The sequence below is a fragment of the Sinohyriopsis cumingii genome, unplaced genomic scaffold (assembly GCF_028554795.1).
Source record: "Sinohyriopsis cumingii isolate HCF-2022 unplaced genomic scaffold, ASM2855479v2 utg000229l, whole genome shotgun sequence".
Lineage (NCBI taxonomy): Eukaryota > Metazoa > Mollusca > Bivalvia > Unionida > Unionidae > Sinohyriopsis > Sinohyriopsis cumingii.
This window is the reverse complement of record NW_028315879.1, coordinates 2,956,565-2,978,202: the sequence shown is the minus strand read 5'-3', so window position 1 is coordinate 2,978,202 and position 21,638 is coordinate 2,956,565.

Here is a 21,638-nt window from a genome sequence, read left to right as displayed (position 1 = left end):
AGGGAAATAATTTTGTATTTTAAAAAATCGAACGCTTATTGCTTTTGACCATGTCTTGCTACATAATTTAAACTCATAGAACGTCACAATTTTAGTCCGCTGCTTTTTGGGATTCAATATTTGTCATAGTTATGAAGCTAAACTCAGTACACATAGAGAAAAAACAAGCTTTCATTACAAAAATCTGGGACAGTTTTAAATTTCTTTTTATGTCACGTATTCGTCTTACATATTTTGAAATGGTTAAAAAATAAATAATTTCAGAATGAATTAAAGGACTTGAATGTACTGATATACCAAAAGCAATGAATGCAGTAAATTGCCAACATCCTTGATATATCACAATGGCATTGTCATTGTATGGAACGTCTTTGAATGAATTCACAATAATCTCAGAATGGCTTTGTCCAAACAGTCATTTGAACACTTTGTATTTCCAACAAATAATTTCAATACATGATTACTCTCAAACCAAATCATCTAAACATAAGATTAAACTCTTATGCAGGCTGAACATAAAATAAGAAATAAATTATAATAGAAATAACTGTTCACTTCTCTCCTTATATATACATCTCTACGACCAAATTAGGAATCTATGTCACAATTCATCCCCCACATGACATGTCGCAAAACATCCTATGTTGCATACGTCGAAATAATCAAACACACCCATGGAAATTTACCTCAAACTGTAAACAAGGTAATCATCAGTGCAGGGTCTAGAACCGAGTACAATTTAAGTATATAATGGGCACGTTGGGCTTTCTAATTTACAAGCGAAGTTGAATAGAAGTCTTTGGAAATTTGTGGTAAACTTGTTACTTCTAACGGAATCGAGCCAGGGTTTGACACCGCTTGGTCAAGCAAATACCCCATGGCTTCTAACAGTATTATAAATAACCATTATTAGTTGACAAATATTTGTTTGTTAGTATTAGTAGTCAGATATGTTTTGGGCCTGAACTAAACCATCTGATCTACTTTGAACACGTCCTAAAATCCAAAAACATGCCAACACCAAATGTGTTAAAGCTGCCCTACATTATTTTAATTATTATCCCACTTGTAATATAAGTAAAGAGATTGTGTTGCGACCTTGACACATACATGGTTTCCTAAGGCAGAGTCGTTTTATATAAAGCCATGGCGTAAACTTAATAGCCTTGGAAATGCTGAAGACATATCGTGAATATCCACGTTTCTCAGAATGTGTGACTACTAAAATGTGTTGCAGTTAAGCACATTCATCTGAGCTATATCATTGTAATACTGACGTGTCTGTGATCTTTACTTGACTCCTGCAGCAATGAGGACAAGCTATACCAGAGGATTTTCTGAAATCGAACATTAATGTTGTATTTGCTTCCCCAATATTCAAAATTATTATTAACAGTAATCAGTACCAAAAGAAATGTTTCATGAGTGTTAATCTCATTTTGTCAAATAAACTTATTTCTCACCAATGCGACAGAGAAATCTAGCTGTTTTGATAACCTTACTTTTCTTATCTCAGTTTAGTCATCTCAGACCAGTCGTCTCAGTCAAGGTGTCCACGTGCTCAGAACTACTTTTAAAAAAGAAAGCCTTGTTGTCTTCTGCTGTGTCTGACGTAGTTGTGCTAAAATTAAACAACAACAACAACATCAACACTATATAACAAATACATAGTAACTAAAGGTAAATTCATCTTTGAAAACACACCATGCAAACACATTTCGAGAGAGACAAAGACACAAACTCATATGATGTCGAGCTTTTTGGTATTATGCTAGTTCGTTACACACAGCATGGTCAATTTTATCCTATATACATTCTTAGCTCAGTAAATCTTCAGGTCAGCGTCATTAATGTAGGTACAGCTACCTAGCTAGTTTTAAATACTTCGTGTGAAACAAATTATATGCTGTTAGCTACATTTAATGACGCTGACCTGAGAAATGACTGCTACAGATAGGATAAAATTGTCAATGCTGTATTAAATGAACTATGACAGAAAACACTGATCCGTGCACATAGACTATAGACCTATACACTTCATTGCCTCCCAACTCTCTTAACAACTACGGAAAACTTAGTAACAGCGAGAAAAGTGTTATATAAAATATGCTTTATTCTAATTTTGTTAACCATCACCAATGCGCCCCGGCCGACTAAAAAATATACCTACAATATTTAATAACAAAAAATGCACTTACCAGCCAGAAGGAATCATTCATCCGTTAGCACATTAATCCATAAGCAAATTTCACTGTAGCACTTGCCATATTTCCAGGACGGAAAAATAAATGTTCAAAGAATCCGTGAACTTGAAAGTTTAGCACATGGTTATCCGCTAGAGACCGTTTTTGGAGGGTCTATTATACACGGGGGTAATTTTACAATCAATACTAAGGACAACACAAGTATGTCACAAACAGTTTCACCTCCAGATCTCTAATTACCCACGAATAATAAAGCAAGTAGAGCTGAGTAGCCAATAGCGTTTTATTATTTACAATATGACCTTTCAAAATTGGAACTAATGAAAATAAAACAGTTTATTGCAATAGACATTAATTATTTATCATCGATTTCATAAACATCCATATATTAAATGTGATAATACCTCATTACTATGCGACGTTTTATGTTGTTATTTTTCTGTGATCACGCTTATGAACTGTGTACTTCGGACGTAACGGTCACACCACAGCCCTCATTAACATATTTATATTCATGCGCCGCATGTAAACATTGGATGAGAACACTAGCGAAACATTTTGTTTACTTTAAAAGAAAATATTGGGTGAGAAAAATAATCTACGATGGGATTTGGACCGAGAACAGCAAATCCCAGTCGCGGGTTTATATTATATGTCTCCCCACTCGGGCAAGCCTCGTGGGGAGACATATAATATAAACCCGCGACTGGGATTTCCTTTTCTCGGTCCAAACCCCAACATAGATTCTATATGTCACTAAATATGCATAAACGCTGACTTCAATGATGAAAAGGTGGAATAATATTGAGTTAGACACCAAATCAATGCAACAAAAGTTGATCTGCATTCAGCTTTTATTTAATCAATTGCTAATAAAGTTAAACGCATACAAAATTGAATTGAATTTTCTGTTTCAACGCATCAGAATAGGCATAGGGGTACAAAAAGAAAAAAAATAATATAAAACAATAATCAGTCACAACCCGTCATGATCATCGTGAAGATTAAAGACATTTTAATTTACCATGGAACTTCTCAAAATCAGAGTGGAACCACGAAAGTAATGAACTCTAAATTCCTGTCCTTTCTTATGACTAATCTCTCTTAATATCCGGGTCAAGAAAAGTGCACACATTTGTAGCGAAAACATAACCAGATACACAGTAACAAAATTTAGAGAAACTTGCCTTTTCTCTACACGATTCAATAACGCCAATGCAGGTCCGATTAGTTTCCGGAAGGTAAGACATTCCACTAACACAGTTAAAAAGCACAGTTATATTTTTATAAATAAACTAGGGATGAAAAAGAATCGCGCAGAGGTCTCATATCACTCGAAGAATACAATATTAATTTATAAAGTCTACATAAGAATGAAAGTACAGTTATTTGAACATTCTTGTGAGTTTTACAAACTATTTACAAACTCGGGATATGAGGAGGTAGTCTTTGGTAAGTTTCGTTTTTTTTGTTGAAACTACAAGGGTTTTATTGGGTACAGTTATTTAAGGTAAACTGTTTATCACATTAATGGCAAATTGTATCGATGTATTTATTTTATTTGAGAAAGAATGGATAAACACCTTATTTGCATCCACAAACACAGACCAACAACTGTTATGAAGGACCGTTTGTGTCACCTGCGAATCAAGAATTACATCATGCAGGCATTGAATCGTATAGTGTGATAGTTTTGATAAAACAGGGTCTAAATAGGCAAATAATAGACACATCGAATGACGTTAATTTTCGGGATACAATTTATATTAGAAAAGTAGAATAAAACTGAAATAGTGGTCTCTTATAGTTCCTGATTTTCATTTGTATGACTTTATTTATAGCCCCAATTCAGTACCTTTGTTAAGAATTTCAGGCAGGAAGTCCCGACGTAATCAATCGTCAGGCTGATGATGCCAATACTTGGATTTTACATTTAAACAAGATAACTCAATTGACATCACTAATCAAGTTTACTTTGCAAGTCACATGCCAGTAATTACAGTGCGATAAGCTATCGTTACGTTTCCAAATATTTTAAATGATATTTAAGGACAGTAACTGGTATACTTGTTTGGTAAGATTATTAACGTTCATCTCAAGGTTAGGGTTTAATCTATACGTTTGATGTTTGATAGAGAGGGACAGTCTAATCAAATGAACTTATTCTAACAAATCTGAACATTGAGCTTAATATAGAATGTGAACGCACGTACGGGTTGGCACGCACATGGCTGCCAAAAACGATGGCTATCTCTAGCTCTCGCAATGGCTGGCGCCACAGAAAATGGGTTGAACTGTAATTTCTTATGAAATAATATTAGAATGAAGGAAGCTTCTAGCTTTTCGTCACTTAAGTAAATTATCATACCTCTTCTCTCCCAATGCCTGTTTTGTTATGGGACAGAGGAGGATAACGCGATTTGGGGTTTAAATGCTTGAAATGTTCCAGGATTCAGCTGTACAAACTGTGCAGGTGTTTCCGATTCACATCTCCTAGGTGACACAATACCTTTTATACTGGGGATCATACCAAAATCGTTAGTGATCTTATTTTTGCATCATCAAAGCCAGTGTAGCAGTCTGAAACACGCTACGGTAATTAGACCAAAGATACTTTCAAACGCAAATTTTAACTTTACTATCCATTTTACCCAGTTTAAATACTCCCGGATTTATTCGAAGGAGTGATCTGAGATTAGAATCAGGAACTTTCTTGAACTCTTGAATCATCTGCGTGGTCTAGAGTAAGTAGATGATATTACTTTTAAAAAAATTCTCGTTTTCTCTCTCTTTCTCTCTCTCTCTCTATATATATGTATATATATATATATATATATATATATATATATATATATATATATATATATATATATATATATATATATATATATATAAAGAATACAAATCATATGCCGAATAACAGTCCTTTCAAGTGTACTGGATACAGCAGGGGATCACATGTGTCAGGGATTGATTAAGATAAATGCAATAGACTAACAGCGAACAGTGCATTATGTTTATTTCAACTTGTTGCGGATTAATATTTTATATCTGCTATTTTATGTAAATTTATGTAAGGACAAATTATATCCCGGCTATTGTATTGTTAAAATAGTAATTAGAGGCTAGTAAGCAAATTTAGAGAATTTTTTGACAGAAAATGTGTCGGCTGCAAAAGATATGCATGGCTGTCTTTTTCAAGTCTTCTTTGTTTAAACCGCTTGGTTTCAATGTTCTAAGGTGGCGTATCCAGTAAGATTCCTTTTCTGTCCTGGTTTCGGAACTCCAGATGGGATTGTGTGCAATTGCAATAAGTGTTATATCACTGAAAGTATGGCCAAGGGAGGAGAAGTGTTCTACCACCGGGCTTCTGTACAGCTTCTTTGTCATCCAATCATATCTATTAAAATTGATCCTTTTCTGTAGCCTTTCAGTTTCTCTGACATACTGAAGGCTACAGATTTTACATGTAATGAGATAAATTATATTCTCTGTTTTAAACGTTTTGTTTGGACTATGTATGTTTAGTTTTTCTCTAGTCACTATGCTAGAAAATGTCCTGGTCTCTATCATATGTTGACAGGTTTTGCACCTTTTATCGTCACAGGGCTCAGATTGACTAGGGTAGTCTTGATTCGTGATTGGCGTCAGCTTCGCCTTGACTACGATGTCCTTGAGGTTTCTTGGCCTACAGTAGGCGACTACAGGTTTGTTAGGGAGGATTAACTTCAGTGCGTCCGATGATTCCACGATGGCCAGTGTTTCCCGATGATGTTACCTACTTTTGGGTTGTCTGGATGGTAGGTCAGGATAATTGGTATCCTATCAGCCTTTTCCTTCCTTCCATATTTAGTAGGTCATCGAGGTTTGTTTGTTTAGCCCTTTGTGTTGCCTCCGTTATCAGGTCTTTGTCGTAGCCTCGGTAAATTAAATGTTTAGATAGCTCTTCAGACCTTTTAAGGAATGTTTCATCGTCGGGGCAAATTCTGCGTATCCTCAGTGCCTGGCTGTATGGGATGTTCCTAATGCAGTGTTTTGAAAGACAGCTGGTTGGGAGTAGATAATGGTGTTTGTCGGTTGGTTTCGAGTAGATATCTGTATGGAGTTTGTTTTCTACCAGTTTGGTTGATGTGTCCAGGAAAACGTGGTGTGAGTTGCAGACTTCTGCCGTGAATTTTATTGAAGGATGGAATTTGTTTGCCTTTGATATGAAATTGTCCACACATTCTCTTCCACTTTGCCACTTCATTTCTACATCATCGATAAAGCATACCCACTGGTATGGTGTAAGTTCAACCGATACTAAAAGTTGACCCTCCAGTTTTCCAATAAACATATTAGCATACGAAGGGGCCACTTTTGTACCCATTGCGGTTCCATTGATTTTGAGATAGTTTTCTTCATTAAATTCAAAGTTATTGAGTTTTAGGACAAGCTCCAGGAGTTGGACTAGGAAGTGTGTGTGTGGATTGTCTAGCTTTCTTGTTTCCCATGCTTTTCTACACGCCTGTATCCCTTCGTTGTGTGGTATGTTTTGTATACAAAGATGTGACGTCTAAGGAAACAAGCAATGTATCTGTCAGTAATGGTTCTGGATATACTTTTTCCTTACATAAATTTACATAAAGCAACAGATGTCGTTATGGATCATCGATCTCTAGGTCAATAAAATATTTTTCCAGCATCCGCAACAAGTCTTGTCTATGTTTTATATCTGCCTTTGAAAAAGACTCATTGAGAGTAGAAAGCGCTCATGCTAGCTAAATACTAGTTTTGCATTGTTCGCTGCCAGATTTATATAGACACTCATAATAGGTAAGAAGTGCTCTTGGAAAAGATCTATATATTTCCTGTTTAACTGCATTCACGATTCACACATCCACAGATTGTCTCACTCTTAAGAGTGTTTGTTCTACTCAAAGGTGACCGAAGTTACAGAATTTAGAAGTGGGATGGTTTTTGTATATTGGATGCTTCCATCGAAATTTAGTTTTTTACCGGCAACTAATATAAAATGTGCAGACATGATGACTTTATAGTTTTTAAAAAAAGTATAAACGGTATGTGTGATTTTATCGTCATTACGTTTCACTCTCTATCTGCACTAGAGCAATCGCGCACTGTTTGGATCATACTATTGGTTTTGGGGCTAAAAATCATTTACTTCGTTGAGGTTTATTTATATCTTTCTTGGGCAATTTGTTTCCGAAACCTATTTTGCCACTATTGATTGCTGTTATCAGTCTTTTCTGGTGTAGATGTGCCGAATATTCAATAATGATATTCAGCATTACCAATATATATATATATATATATATATATATATATATATATATATATATATATATATATATATATATATATATATATATATATATATATATATATATATATATAAGCTTGATACTTCTATATAAAATTAGCAGCAGTGAAGACATTTTATTTGTTTCCGTTTGGTGACTTAATGTTAAGGTCTCAGTATGTGAAAATTGCCACTGTTATAATGTAAGGTAATATTCTGAAACGTGTATTAATCCGATCACTAAACAGGTAAGACAGAGATTGCGTACCGACTGTCAAATCAGCAACGAATGCTTTTATCAATCCGTTTCATTAGAGACAGACGAAACACAATTTCGTTCTCCGGGTTTGCTTCGCTTACAGATCTCAAACATATAAGAAACTTATATCACCTTAAAATCAATTTTAAAAGTTCCCATCCTTGAAATCCTATCGATAATGCATGCATTACTTATTCTTCTCTTGGATACAGAAAGGAGACTGATTACGGCTTAGCTTTCAGTAACATATTTTCATCTTTACTGCTCCATATGAGAATAATGTCTGAGGTCACAGTCCTAGATGTATAATTAATTAATCTACCAGACAAATGTTGCACACCCAAAGTTACACAAACTCTTACCCCAACCTCACATTAAAAGATACCCCGCAGGGTCAGGCGCAGCACATTTGGGTAAACAAAGACAACGAAAGCAACGAATGATGAGATGAGAATAAGTGGACGACTTCATGGCTCGCATTGGTTTTGCCTTGGAGGGTTGCATGACACATGTTAATACATAGATTCAGATTTTGCCTTGGAGGGTTGCATGACACATGTTAATACATAGATTCAGACTTTGCCTTGGAGGGTTGCATGACACATGTTAATACATAGATTCAGATTTTGCCTTGGAGGGTTGCATGACACATGTTAATACATAGATTCAGACTTTGCCTTGGAGGGTTGCATGACACATGTTAATACATAGATTCAGACTTTGCCTTGGAGGGTTGCATGACACATGTTAATACATAGATTCAGATTTTGCCTTGGAGGGTTGCATGACACATGTGAATACATAGATTCAGACTTTGCCTTGGAGGGTTGCATGACACATGTTAATACATAGATTCAGACTTTGCCTTGGAGGGTTGCATGACACATGTTAATACATAGATTCAGATTTTGCCTTGGAGGGTTGCATGACACATGTTAATACATAGATTCAGACTGTCAAACCTTAATACAGCACATAGTTTTGAAAGGCAACAAAATATCGAAATTCATCTAAATCTGATAAATATTTAGACAAACCATCAAGCAATGGGGGTCTCTACGACATTAATACATAAATTTAGTACCATTTTGAAAGTAAGCTTTAGACAAATTCATCATGCATCAGGTCTTTTTGACATGATAAATTCATTAACATCCACCATTTCCAAACTCTCACAATACAGACAGTCAGATCTAATTTACAGCTACGACAAACTGACATAATCTACAGGTACGACAGACAGACCTGTTAATACAGGTAAGATAGACAAACCTAATTTACAGGTGCGACGTATAGACCAACTTTACAGGTACGACAGTTACGTTTGCTTCAAACAAATTAGGGCTGAAAAAAATGCTTAATTTCTTCCCGACATTGTTGTATCGACAGTAATTTTCCCAATATGTTTTAAAGAGGAATATCAATTGAAATGAAGGTGCTCCGATCATTTAAGGATTGAAGACCCTGCTTATAAAGCAAACTCTATAAGCTTCAAACCCTACAGGTAGGTTATTTAGTTCCGAGACACTTGGACTAAAGTGCCTTGTCCAAAGACACACCACGGTATCTGACCCCGGCTAATCCGACCGTAGGACTTGACCTCGCACCCTTTTGATTGTGAGTCTGACATGCTAATTACTGCGCCATTTCGGCTCTCAACCCTCGTATTTTCTGTGATTAATTTTGCTAATACAAAGTAAGGAGAACGTCTAAAACTTCTCCTTAAATAATGATCAATTAAGGTATAATATATATATATATATATATATATATATATATATATATATATATATATATATATATATATATATATATATATATCTGTCTGTCTGTATGTATGTATGTACGTGTGTATAAACATTCACTATTGCACTGTTGATTTACCTATGCTAATTGCAACCTAATAAAGTTAATTAGGCGATGAAATTTGTCAAATCGTTTATCCATAGCCCAGTGTAAAATCAATATGCCGATGGGACATCCGACTTAGAAAGCGAATTTTCAGTCTTTAATTCAATACAAAAGGACTGGTCAATGCTGCTTGTTGTTTGATACTTTTATGATCGAGGGTATGAGCCCTTTGTGCAGTCTCAGCCTTTGAATTTGAAACACATCAGACTGAAAATTTGTAGGGATAGTTCGATTAGTGTCATGTTCTGTTTGTTGCTATCTATCGTTATTGAAGCCATATCGTTAATTTCTGCATCAGCTCTATCATTGTATAAAGTACATGCTGATTTAAGAAAGTACTCAAAGATGCAATTCTAATTCTCCTTTAGTTCTAATTATACATTTTACTGAATGTTAGCATCCTTACTTTTTCACGGCACAAGAGCAATATAAAATTAATCCTGTATGTCTATCTAGCTTATGGTTTAATCATTTTGTATTTTATGTTGTTCGTCATGTTTACGTTTATTAATTTTAAACAACTAATACGTCCCTATGATAAAGATTAAAAATTTTCCACAACATAAGTGGTCAATTTCAAAAGTGACTTATCTGGCCCTCCATGGGTCTTCGTTAAAATTCACAGTAAATGATTTGTGGAAGTTGATACCATCCTCTATGCGCCATTCATTATTCTACTTCCTAACTGTATCATTTGCACCCACTGTTGCGACTTGATACAGTTAGGAAGTAGAATAATGACTGGCGCAAAGAGATGGTATCAACTTACCACAAATATTTACTGTGCAATTTTAGACCCTGGAGGATTTTTGGAAAATACAACTCAATTTTTCTTATCATCTATAAGTGATAAACGCTAAAGTTTTAAACAGTTTTATTTATCAACAAGGAAATTTATATATGTTTGATTGCGTTTTATCAATCGAAACACCGAAATTGTCTCACACATTTTTTAGAATGTGCAATAATATCACCAACGAAGCTTTCCTTGCTTTTGGAGTGCTATTTGCATTAAAATATGGTGACAGAAAAATTGTTGTTTTGCAAAAGTGTTCTACACTCGCTGTCAAGTTATTTATATCTTTAATAATAGGTTAATAATAATAATAATAACGTAAAAACGATGAAATCTCATTTACATAATTTTTTTTACATGCTCTGTAAATATGTTTGTATAAGAAACATTCTAATGGATCTATTCATAATGTATAAATGATGAATCTTTCTCATATTATAAGACTGCAATAAGAATGGTGAATCTTTCGACATATTGTAAGACTGCAATATGAATGGTGGATCTTTCGACAAATTGTACGGTGCCATACGAATGGTGAATCTTTCTCATATTATAAGATTGCAATAAGAATGGTGAATCTTTCAACATATTGTAAGACTGCAATATGAATGGTGGATCTTTCCACAAATTGTACGGTGCCATATGAATGGTGAATCTTTCTCATATTATAAGATTGTAATAAGAATGGTGAATCTTTCGACATATTATGAGACTGCAATAAGAATGGTGGATCTTTCAACAAATTGTACGAGTGCCATACGAATGATGAATCTTTCGACATATAAGACTGCAATAAGAATGGTGAATCTTTCGTCATATTGTAAGATTGCAATAAGAACGGTGAATCTTTCGACATATTGTAAGGCTTCAATATGAATGGTGAAACCTTTGACATATTGTAGGGGTGCAATATGAATGGTGAATCTTTCAACATATTGTAAGGCTGCAGTATGAATGGTGACTCTTTCGGCCTACTGTACTGTCCTAAAGACACTTAAAACCTATATATCTTAAGATAAAACGAAACTGTTCTCATCATACTAGTGATTTATATATTTTCATATTTATAATATATTTTTATCTTTTACGACTGAATATATACTGGAAATTAAAATTGTCTGACCTGGCTATAAAAATACTAGAAGCCTTTATGAGCTTGCACGTCAGATTAATGCTATTCTGTGTTCACAAACTAAGTAACAGAAAAAAGCAAAACCAATAAGTTTTGCAAAGCTTGAAAAACAATTTAATACTGAAAGTTATACATGAATATCGAGAGGAACTTACAGTATTATGACGTGAATCCACAATAATCCTGATAAAGTTCTATGAAAGTCCCAAAAATTGAAAAGTTCAATAAAAATTTGAAAACCGGAAATGTATTGGTCCGCCAAGAATCATGACATTGTCGCAATGGCGTTGTCCAGAACTCCTTTGAATAATTCACAATAATTCAGAGAGTAATACTATAGTCCAAAACTGAGAACATTCTATTTCAACTGAACAGTCCAAACAAATTTGTTTCCTCTCGAACAATATCTAAGTACAACATAAAGCAGGTCTGCACACTTTTCAACAGGATCACAAGAAATAAGACTCCAAAATATGAATTAATCTGATTGCTCAATTGTCTCCTTATATACACCATCCTTTACGACGATATTTCACAACATACCCCATGTGACAGATCATACTACGCAATCTATTCCGAAATACCTATTCAGGTAACCTATCCAAAACAATAGGAAATTACGTCATTATTCTAGAACCGTCAAACCCCACCAGCCAATGAGAAATTAACCCAAAGTCGTCAACAAGTCTTGTTATTTATAATTGTCAACACATAGTAAGTATCTATTTATAGATCCCGTGTAATCTTACGCTCTTATTATTAATTAAACAGACCCTAGTCAAGTGGGCAAAATCTAAATAAAAATATTAAGAAAATACTACCATTTACAGCAGGATCGGAAATAGCGGTGAAACTAAATCATATTAAAACTAATGAAAATATTCGTATGACATCTGCACCTAACATTTTAGAAACGAATGGAGAAAATTAAATTGAAGCATAAAACCATCGCATTCTCCTAACTGCACGAATGTTGATTGAAGTTGTTTTTTTCTTCTTTAAATTCTTATTAACAGCACTATTAACATTACAATAAAATCCCAGGAAAAATGTATCATTAAACTATACGTCAATTTTAAAGTTGGTTTGATGTCTTATATGCAATCTATTTAGAGTATTATTCAACTTAAGGAGCACACATTTTCAGCCCATTTTGAATAAAACCATTATTGGTAAATTACGGATATTTTCAATCATTTCCGCACGCATATCTATGCACATTTCATGGGATTTTCGGCGAACTTGTTTTTCTCTTAGTGCACGTTCTTTCGATTGGACTGAAATGGCTCGTGAAAATGACTGATACTGCCATAGCCCCTGCTCCTGCTGCTGCTTCTCCTGTAGCACCAGAGACACCAAAGAGAAAGTCTTTCAAGTAAAAGGCACCGCCTAGCCACCCAAAGTACAGCGATATGGTGCAAGCCGCTATTAACAACCTAAAGAAGAGATGCGGTTCTGCAAGGCAAGCAATATTAAAGTATATCGCCACTACCTATAAAGTCAACTCCCGCCTTATAGATGCTGTTAAGGGTGACATTAAGGCAGATGTTCCAAACCATTCCAAGAGAAATGGTGCCTCTGGGTCCTTCCGACTAGATGCCAAACCGCCTAAAATGATTTCCAATAAAACAAGGTGAGCTGGTGAAATCCCCATGGTCCAAGATTCCCAAGAAGAAGGCAGCTAAAAACAACAGCTCGATAGAAAAAGGCATCAAAACCCAAGAAGGCCAAGTCCCCTAAGAAGGCCAAAGCAGCTAAAACCTAAGAAGACCAATCTCCAAACTAGGATAAGACACCTAATTCCAAGAAACCCAAGATACCAAAGAAGAAGACTAAGGTAGCAAAGACGCATTAAAATAACACACTTTCGGCTGAAGAAAGTGCAAACAGAACTACCTTTTCTGAACTACCCTATTAGCCAAGGAATGACAAATCGACAGCATGCTGTCGATTTGTCATTCCTTAAGACCCCATCCATTTTTCACTCGCTCCCATTACACATCTGTAATATCCAACATTCTCTTGGACCTAAGGTTCCTCTGTAAGAAATCGATTAGTCAATTTCTTTCGCTGTGATTAAAAACATTATTTCACTCCAAATGTTTCTGCATGGTTTTGTGTCCCTGTGTACGACCAATAGTCATGTAAATAAACAGTGGTACACATATAAAGAAATAATCATAAAAACAAGGAAGCTGAGATCAACACGCGTACGAACAAAATCATAAGAACAACAAATAACCAGAATAAGAAAGATAGCAAGGGCCGAAAATCATAAGGAAAACATGTATTATACACTTTTATAACTGCCCTCACATTTGCTATAAACAACAAAGGAATAAGATAATCATTCACGCTGTAACAATGATAAGCCACTTCCTTGATGGAAGAAATAAGTATAAATCGTCACTTCATTCATGATATCACAGCATGTTTCCTACGTAACAGGCTCAAGGCGCCGATCTTACTGTATTTCATTCATGCATATGCACACCACCTCCAGTATTGTTTTTGTCTTATTTTCTTTTCTTTTCTTGTTTGGGTCCAGAATGTTTGGTAGTCTCTCTTGATATATGGTCTCCCATAGGTATCAACAGCAATACAATTGAAACTCAAAATAGTCTACACGTGATGTCGAGATGTTTTCTAGAATCATTGTATTGATGCCGGGTAAATTGTACTTGTGAGTTTTTAATTTAGGTCCGCGTCTTGAGTAGTAAATAATGCGACTGAATGTGGGCTTGGTATGCACACAACTTTAATCCCCGAAGTACGTGTTTGGATGCAGCAGGGGTGGACAATTAGTAGATGTACGGTGTACACAGCTGATAATCCCCGAAGTGAGTGGTTGCACGCATCAGGTATTTAAACTCATCGAGTGGTGGCAGCTTTTTACGATTCGACGAATAATTAAGCAGTCAGTGTAAGCCGACATCAGACGGTCGTACAATGATATCAACCATGCCACCCAAGCAAGCTACATGAAGCAAAGGAGCAAAGAAAGCTGTGAAAAAGTAAGCGAGACTTTTGGAGAGGTTATTGTTTGGTGAGGAAAATAATTGTACTAACATCTCTAATACATTTGTATTGAATCATATATTTCCAATTCTGAATTTTGCGTGCGATTATCCCAGCTGGGATTAGCAGGTAATATACAAGATTGAGAAATATTACCTGTAATTAGTCTGACTAAATACACACCTATCCCCAAGGGGTAAACAATCCTTTGTTTGCTAAAGTAGTAAATAAAGGGGTTATTTGTGAAACATTAGTGGGGTGTCCGCCTAAAATTACATACAGGTATCTATATAAGTGACCTTAGAATTAGTGTAAACAAAACAGTGGTGTGGAACCTGCAGTACGTTGCTCAAGGGCTTATTTCACAACAATGGACACAGAAACAGACACGATGGCTGCAAGATCGGTGCCGCGGGGCTCTAAGCTTAGCAACTATTTCCATACACGGGTCGTAGGCTCAAGGTTATATGCTGACCACCCAGAAGGATGCCAAACCTTAGACTTTGGCAATGCAACATCCATGCCAAGGCAGGGGGAGGTCCTAATGGCCTTAAATACTCTCGGAATAGACATTGCAAAAATTGATGCCCTCCAAAACGGAGGAATAAACATGCTGGTGTTATATCCTAACAAAGTGCACCCCTTATCGAGACAGATACGGTGCAGATCAAGGAAATAACGGTACCTGTTACCAAAACACAACCATTTATAAGGGACATTGAACAAAAGACCACAGAGATTCATAAAATGGGGTTGTCTTATGAAGTTGGAAATGAGGTACTTATCTACAAAATAGAAAAGAAGTTTAATGCCAAGATCATAACACACAAGTTGGCAACAGTATGGGGTTTCGCCCCAATCAAGTCTGGAAATAGACTTAATATACACAAGCAGAGAAGACGCTAAGAAAATACCCATTTTCTTTTACGTGATGGTTAACCGTCTGAAAAGCTGGTATAAAGGCTCGGAGAAGGACAGGGCTTGCCCCATGTGCCTGCAAACTGGCCACGGGCCAAGAGATTGCCCACAGACAGGAGCAACAGACGGGGCAACAAAAACAACTTATGCCAGCAAAGCAGCTCCAAAGAGGATGGAAACATAGCAACAACAACAACAACAACAACAACAACAAAAGAGATCCATAACAACAAATCCTAAAGCTAATAAAGGATATTAGAGAAGGAAAACAATCAGAAGATAAAGAAACAGAAGAAACTCAAGCACTCCCGGAGATAGATATCACAAGAATAACCGATGGACAGAAAACCCCTGAATGGGAGCAAATTCTAAGCCCAAATAAATCAGGGAAGATAACCACGCCAGCGAGGGAAAGACAAATACCGCTAAGAAACAGATTTGAAGTTTTACATGAGGAATCAATACAAGAAGATGGAAGCAAGGGAAGTGACGACACGGGATTTACACCTTTGACTTCGACCCCACTCCCAAGAAGAAATAGGAAAAAGAGGAAAGCAGACTCGGAATCGTCGGACGAAAAGAGTACAAATAATAAAAGCAGAAATGAGACGGAAAAGAGCATTCAACATAAGAAGAAAAAAGACAAAGATGAAATAGAGGGAAGTGAAATAGAATCAGAAATGGAAACATATATGGAAAGTGAAACAGGAGATGATGATGAGGAAGATGAGACGGAGACAAGAACGGATGAAAATACTGAGATACAAGTGATACTAGAGAAACGGAAACAACAATTGAAACAAGCAGTACTATGCAGGAAACAAACTACACACAACATTCGGGGGGGGGGGGGGAGAACCAGTGCCCTCATCCATCTGACAAAAGTATTTTTATAATATAAAACAAAATAAATATAAAACAAAAAATAGAATAGGAAAGAATAACCATATAGTGCGACAACCTGGGGAGAGATAGAAATGGAAGGAACGAACTTTCAGATTCTATCTATTAATGTTAATGGGATAAACAAGGATACAATTCTTAAATTTCCACAAAAAAAAAATGTATGACATATTATTTTTACAAGAAACACACAATGGCTTTAATGATGAAATAAAGGGTTTATGTGAAAACCATTTGGATGGAATAATTGTAATAAACAACTATGAAGGAAATGATGTCAAGGGGGGGGGGGTTGCCACTCTAATTAAAAATAAAAGGGGTATAAAATGGGAAAGAATGGATGAAGGGAAATTTTTAAAGGGAGATTATTACATATAATTATAGAAAAAACCCCACATTTTATCAATATATACATGCCGGCAAATAGAGAGTATAAAAAATGTTTCTTAGAAAAACTCACAAAATATTTGGAAAAGTTTACGATGCAGGATGTGATTTTAGGGGGAGACTTTAACTGGATAGGCGAAAACGTAGATAGGGAGGGGGAACTGACAAGTAACGACATAAGAATTAAACAAGAAATGGAAAATTTCATATCTCAACATAAATTTGCAGACATTTACAGAAGATTGAATATCCTTAGGAAGGAATATACTTATCTTTATAAATCAAATAAGGGGAGTCGATTAGACAAATTTCTTTGTACTAATTATGACAACAAAAAATATAGGGAAGCAGGAATAACAGACCTAAAAATATCAGACCATAAAATGATTTATATGAAAATGGTTTTCAAAAATTTTAAAAAATGGGGAAGAGGAAGATGGATGATAAACAATGCACTTTTAAAAGACGACAATTTTACCAATGAGATAAAAAAGGAAATTAAGGATTTTAAAGAGAAAGGGAACATGGACATTATCAAAGAGTGGGAAGTTTTGAAAAATGTTTTAAGGAAATAGCAATTAAACACTCTCGAATTAGAAGTACAAAACTAAAAATGGAAAAAGCAGCTACAATTTTCCAACTCCAAGAGGAAAACACAACAGACTTTAAAACAAAACTAAAAATGGAATTAGAGAGAATAGTTGAAGAAGAAACGAGGGGGAAAGAAATTCGGGCAGGAAAATTTTCAAATATATATAAAAAAGCTGAGGGGCTGTACAAAAGGGAGGAGCTAAGAAGGGGGGGGGGGAGAAAAAGTATTAGATAGTTTAAAAACAAAAGATAACAAAGTAATTACAGATAAAACAGAAATTTTAAATTACATAAAAGAATTTTATTCAGCATTATACAAAACACAACATATTTCCGATAAAAATATTGATGAATACTTGTATAACATCCCATACGAGATGATATCATCAGAACATAAGGACTTATGTGATGATTTCATCTCGCAAGAAGAAATAATAGAAAGCATCAGAACATCCAATAAAGGAAAAGCACCAGGTGGAAATGGACTCTCTGCAGATTTCTATACGAAATTCTGTGGGGAGTTGTCGCCAATACTTGAATGGTTATATAATAATATATTAAATATATTACTAAGAAATAATGATATGACAGAAAGTATGAGTGAGGGTGTAATTATTTTAATATACAAAGGGAAAGGGTAAAGACAAGAACTTAAAAACTGGAGGCCCATCTCCCTCCTGAATATGGATTACAAAATATTAAGTAAAATATTAGCTAATAGAATGAAAAAAGAAATGGACAAAATAATTAACATAAACCAAACATGTGGGCCAAAAAACAGAGACATACAAAATAATATACTAAGTATAAGATCTATAATAGTGTTACACGCACACGGGTATTTACTTGACCGAGCGGTTGTCAAACCCTGGCGCGATTCTCGCTAGAAGTCATAAGTTTCCCAGACTTTCCAAAGACTTCCATACAACCTCAGTTGTAAATCAGAAAGCCCGACGTGTCCATTCTATGCCTAAATTTTCCTCTAATTAATGCAAAACCACAGATAAACCAAACTGCCAACTATCTATCAACCGTACATCTGCGTGTTTTGGCTTCATTATGTTTCCGTACCACCAACCGTTCACGCCTTAGAACATATATGAGTACTCCCTAACAATGGGAACTATTTTAACTCCGCCACCTTAGGCCAGTCAATGATGCTTTCCAGGCACATTTCGCCGATATAACTGCACCATATTCGCCCACATGGCGACATAAACGGTGTCTGTCAAGACCCTTTTTATTTATGCCCTTGTGTAATTTACCGGTTAATACCGTAAGTACTGTCCTTGCAGTCACGCTACCAATGTATACCACTAGATTTTAATATGTACTATTTTACGACAGGGACATTCATTCGATTTTGGTCGGAATTCACTACTAGTCAACCGGGACATCATGGAAACACACTAACACTTCACTCTGTGACGTTTGCTCCTATTCATTAGCTCATTAGTTCGGGCCAGGAATATTTCCATGGCGCCGAATTCCAATAATCAAACAAGTAATCACACAAATCTAAGAATTGCTTAAAACGGGGCACTGCAACCAAGTGCACATACTCTAAATTTACTACAATAGATTATGTACAAATAAGTGGAAAAAGAGCTACCATGGTACTCTTTGATCAAGAAAAAGCTTTTGACAGATTCGAACATAACTATATACAAAAGGTTTTTAAAAAATTTGGCTTCGGAGAAAATTTCCGAAAATGGACTAAAATACTGTACAACAACGTAACCTCAACAGTACAGGTCAACGGAGCGATGACAGACAAATTCGAAACACAAAGATCAGTGAGGCAAGGATGCCCACTATCTATGCTATTATACGTAATTGCCACTGAAATGCTAGCCATCAGCATAAAACTGAACAAAGAAATAGTTGGTATAAAAGTTCCAAATATAAAAGAAGAAGTAAAAATGCTGCAGCATGCAGACGATTGTACAAACTTTATAGAAGATCCTAATTCCTTTAAACACTTAACAAAGGAATTTGAAAAATCTGTAAAAGCTTCAGGATCGAGAATAAATCAGGAAAAAAAAACAGAATTTCTGGAAATGGGAAACTGGCGAGGTAACCATTCAGGATTACCAGCACAATTATTGAAACAAACGGTTAAAGCACTAGGTGTGTATTTTGGCCTAAACGAAGAGAAAGAAAACTGCAAAAAAAATGGAAAAGGAAATAAGAAAAAATGCTGACATCTGGGCACCAATGCCTTTATGTATAATCGAACGAGCCCAAGTAGCAAAAACGTATATGTACTCAAATATAAATTTCATTTTAAAGTCGATCGATATAAATAACCAAACATTAAACATTATAGATAAACAAATTTATTATAAATTATATTTGGGGATCTAAAATGCATTATATAAATAAAGAAAGTTTGTATAGAGCTAAGGAAAGGGGGGGGGGAGGAATAGGGATACCAAGCCCGATATTAATAAAAATTACGAATATTCTCAATAGATTTAAAAAATAAATGAAGACCCCAAACTACCATGGGAAGGATTGTACATATATTGGTTTAGTTTTACATTAAAAAATAGGAGTGAAATATATAGAAATAACAACCTAACCAAATTGTTGGAGAGCCCAAGGAAGTTTAGGAGTACAAAAAATTTACTTTTTAAATATAGGGAAAACAAAGGATTATGGGAAATTGAAGAAAAAATGACATATGGGTGGGTAAGGAAAGAAATAACTAGCAAAATACCATGCAAAATAGATAAAGAAAGAATGTATGTAAATTGGAAAAGAGCATGGAGGCACTGGTCCAAACTAGGCTCCCTAAAAATACAAAGCCTCTGCTTCAAATACATGCATGATGCATGGTTGACGGGAGAGGCAGCAGCGAGACGGCATATGGTCAGAGCACCGCCAATGTGTCCGCTGTGTAAAAAATGTCCTTACACAAAAATGCATACAATAATACAGTGCACAAAAACAAAAGAAAGTAGAGAAAAGGTAATACAAGAAATACAGAAAAACCATACATACAGACCTTAAAATATTCTATACCTTGACGGAAATTTAAAAAAAAATACAGCACACAAAATAACCGAATACATAATTACAACAATGAAAATGTGTGGACAAGTCATAGTCATAGACAAAAAGAAATAGAGCCTACCATGAGGGAAGTACGGATAATGACGTCATGGGGCTATGTCACATGGCGCTACGCAAAGTGAACAGGTCCATGGAAGAGTCGGGAAAAGAACCCTTATCATGTGGCTAAAATAAATAAATAAAAATGTAACACTACAAAATAGCACAACCTTTGTTGAGATACCTACCCATCCTAAACCCCAATCCATTATATACTTTACCTCATTACTAACATTAGCACAGAACCTATTACTGTGCAAACACCCCGAAAGGGAAGGCAATTAATGCATACAGACTTTTAGACTTTTTGGCAAATAAAATAAGGGAGGAAAATGCTCGAGATGGGAGACATACACAAAATAAAAGTAAAGACCCTATCTCGAGCATACCGCACCCTTTTCTATTCGAGTGGTAATGCACACATATAAACCACTAGAGTTTCAAATAAACAATATATGACACTCCTCGACAAAATTCTAAATATTTCACCACTAACGCTTATAGAATAAGCGAGAATAGGAGACAACTGGGAAGAATGAATTTGATACAGCTGTTGTCCCTGCACGAACACATGATATAGCATTCACCAACATATAGCATACGCACATAGCAAACACGGGACGTAGGCGACCCTAGTAAGGTCGACAAAAACAACAGGGAAGGAATTCCGAGAGGATAATAGAAATCACTCTCGGATGAACAACCCTATAGATACACTAGGGAACATAGAAATACCCTACTCAAAATTTCTAATTATTTGATTCAAAATTCTATAACATAAAACAAACAACACACCTAAAAAAAAAAAAAGTACAATGACGAATGTCTGTACTTGTCCTTAAATTTCGCTTGACGGATGGGCTTGGTATTTAGATTGCAGTTGGAAGTCGAACAGTAAGTGTGAATACCAATAGCTGACAATAACTGGACGTGACAAAAGATAGAAAAGGCTTGGAAAGGCGCTAAGCGTCACAGAAATGTGACATCATCCAGGGCGTATCTAAATCTGCTATTTCTCGTCTTGCACACAGAGGTGGTGCGAAGAGATTTTCAGGAATCATCTATGTAAAGAAACCAGAGGTATTCTCAAATTGTCAAAT